A 3,212-nucleotide genomic window follows, 5' to 3' on the forward strand; every position below is an offset into this window, starting at 1 on the left:
TGCAGTAGAGTTCTCTGGTGTCCCATATTAAGAGGACAGAAACCATAAACTAATTTTCAGAACACTGAAAAGCCCCCAGGCAGAGGACACACGACAATAGATTTTCCCTTGATTTTCTCTCGTTCAGTGACTTGTTGAAAATTGGAAATTCTGGAATAAGACCTAAAGTCAAGAAAGAGACTTAATGGATATGCACTCATATTTTTAAAGCGTGTGAAACCTCACTGTATTATTGTTGTATGTCTTGCATTTAAAAAAGTGTGAAATTACTTTATGTTACTTGTGTTTACTGTATTACTGTATGGCTTGTACATATCACTGTTCTCTGGTAAAATATATTTGACTGGCACATATAACTAGTACTGGACATTTGAAATTCAACACAGTTTTCTGATTAAAGTAATGAAACGTGGAATGATGAAAGAGGTCTGCATGTTAGTCACAAAAAATGAAGAATGAATCCATTGTGAATGAGGGTCATCACTCCTTAGCTCAATAACTACTCCCACCCTCATTCCCGCCCCCTCCGATATTAACTGGGTATTGCCCTCAGACAGCGGTTTGTGTTCACCATTTGGAAACTGTTGAAAACACAACTTTTAAGATAACTTTTCTCTTAACAAATCAAATTCAACCCACAATAAACAACCTTACATGGATCTTTTTTGTTAAGGAAATGTTTATGTACAGTTGTTATACAGGGCCATGGTCATAAGCAATCCAGGAAGCGTTTTTCTCTGTTTTTCTGCGATTGTGCACAAAAAGCAATAGTATTATGTACCAGTAGCAACTGGTATGGGGGACATATCATATATTTGGGATAGTGCTAAAGGTAGAATTAGGGTCATAAAGTATAATTACATTAAAGTCCGCTCATTTGAAAAATACTGCATATTTTACTTGGACTCCTGCCTAAATGTTCCACCTGATCTCTCTCCTAGGGTGGAGTGTGTCGATCCCGCTCCAATAGCTAAAGGAAATATTTTTTTTCCAGAAGAATGTATGCAGATTTCACTGACGTCCACAAACACTCAGCAACTGGAGGACGGATACACCTGCCCAGCTCTCAGCAGCCAATCAGATTCCACATAACTTTGTGACGGACGTCGACAGACTTCGGACACTTCCTCCCCCAGTTATCTGTAAATGATATATAGGAGCATACAGAAAGACTACTAAGCAATATTACACCAGTTTTACAAACGCAGCGAGAGGAAAATGTCCTATGCGTACATGTGATTTTTTGTCGTGATCGGTCCAGCTGCTTTTGCAGCACTATATGGGAAAACAAGGGCGCAGAATTTCAAATAGGGGGCTCTTTTTGGAGCCCCCATAACTTATGACTTTTTGCCTAATCCCCAAGTCATTTAGAATCGAACCAAATACTTACAAATTTTATGAGAATACTCCTGACTTTTTAAAAACAATATTTTAAATAACTGATCTTAGCATCGAACCATAACTTTCTTCACCTTAATTTATTTAAGTGAATATTGGTTAAAAGAGTAGAAAGTTTGGAAACTAGTATACGAAACCTCAATAAAAGCTAGGCACTGAAGCGTGTTACCCATTTAGTGGGGTGAAATTAATGGAGACAGGCATCGATGCACATACCGAGAACATGGTTGGCGGAATAAAGGCGCAGCTGTGGCAGATATCAGCATCATGTAAGAGGCAGAAAACATTCACACAATGTTAAATTAAAAAGTGATAATGTAATTATTAGAAATCAGGCGGTCACTTCCTTCGTAATTGTGGAAAAATGTTCTCCGGAGTCTTGGAAACAAGTGCTGCGTCTTTCTTTCGCGTAATCCGAGCGCCCTGATGTCTGGACCCGGTGCCAGTCGTTGATAATGGTCGTTTGTTACTGCAACTGTGATGCCTTTGACTCAAAATATAACAGCATATATGAATATATTAATATCTATAAAATGGACAAGAAAACAAAGCACAGTGGAATAACATAAAGCAACGTAATACAACAAACACACAGCGCACAGCACAGAAAAGTCAAATACGAGGTAGCACAGTAGAAACAGAACAAAACAACCACAACGCAGTAATGTAACACTAAAACAGAACAGAACAAAAACTCAGCACGTCATAGAACCACATTAACAAAATGCATCACAGCAAATATGCACAAGCTTTCTAGTCAAGCATTACCACCGTCACAAGTCTGCTTTCATAAATACGGTGGGAAATGTGGTTCTCACCAAGAACTGCCATCCTTAACAGCCAGGACTTGTATCAGCGCCAGTAAAAAATGTTTTGTGATCCGGCCCAAAGTGTTGGGAACTTCTACGTTCGCGTAGTTTCTTCTCCTCAGTCTGTCCTGCAGAGGAACGGCCCGATAAGTGAGCCTGTCTCGTGATCCCCCATCAGTGACGGCAGAAATTCCAGTCACGTGAATACAGACTTTCACCGTCTGCATCTCGTGACCTGATGTATGCCCGCACACAAGGTCTGCCGTTGGTAATCTGTCAATGTCAGCCCTGCTTAGTCAATAGATACGGAGCTGCCAGAAGGTTCAGAGTCCATGTATTCTCCTTCAAAGCTGATCTGTAAGAGCAAATGTTTAAACACGTGTTTCCTAATTTCTTTTCTCTACTTAAAATGTTGATCAAAGGGCAAAGGGCTTTTGAAATATGACATGGCATACTTGGGTGGTTCCCCCTGACTTTTTGCCTTCTGACCTCCGATTTTTGCTGACTTCATTTTTGCTGGCTTTAGGATTTTGTGCACTTTACCACTGCTAACCAGTGCTCTGTACTCTAAACATGGGCACATTGGCTTATCCGCAATTGAAATATTTAATTTACTTGTAAGCCTCTAGCAAAATGCTATGAGCCCAGGGTCTGTAAATTTAATGCTACAAGTGGGCCTGCTGCCTTGATTGGGCCACCCACTGCAGTAGCCCTTTAAACATCTCAGTCCTGCCACTGCAGAGCCTGTGAGTGCAGTTTTAAACTGCCATTTCAACCCCGCAAGTTCGCCTACTTGCCAAGCCCAAACCTTTGTTTTTTAGGTCGAGTCTCTAAACATGCTGTAATCTACTGTGTGAGGTTAGACCATGCCCATCACCTATCATTGATTCAATCGTCTGCCTTACAAAATTCCTGTTGTTTCTTTAGTGAATAGCTTACATTTGTCCCACCTTTTGGCTGTTTTGTTCCTCCCTGGAGACTGGCCCAGTTTCATGGATCAGTTCC

General features: G+C 40.6%; 1 long non-coding RNA gene across 1 annotated transcript; it reads right to left on the reverse strand.

Moving 5' to 3' along the window:
- Nucleotides 1-1,463: 1,463 nt before the first annotated feature.
- LOC138287622 (uncharacterized) lies at nucleotides 1,464-2,577 on the reverse strand. Its single transcript, XR_011202251.1, has 2 exons — nucleotides 2,217-2,577; nucleotides 1,464-1,888 (listed from the first exon to the last, which is right to left on the reverse strand). It is a non-coding gene; the product is annotated as an uncharacterized lncRNA (long non-coding RNA).
- Between the last annotated feature and the right edge of the window lie 635 nt (nucleotides 2,578-3,212).

This window comes from Pleurodeles waltl, chromosome 4_1, assembly GCF_031143425.1.
Source record: "Pleurodeles waltl isolate 20211129_DDA chromosome 4_1, aPleWal1.hap1.20221129, whole genome shotgun sequence".
Classification (NCBI taxonomy): Eukaryota; Metazoa; Chordata; class Amphibia; order Caudata; family Salamandridae; genus Pleurodeles; species Pleurodeles waltl.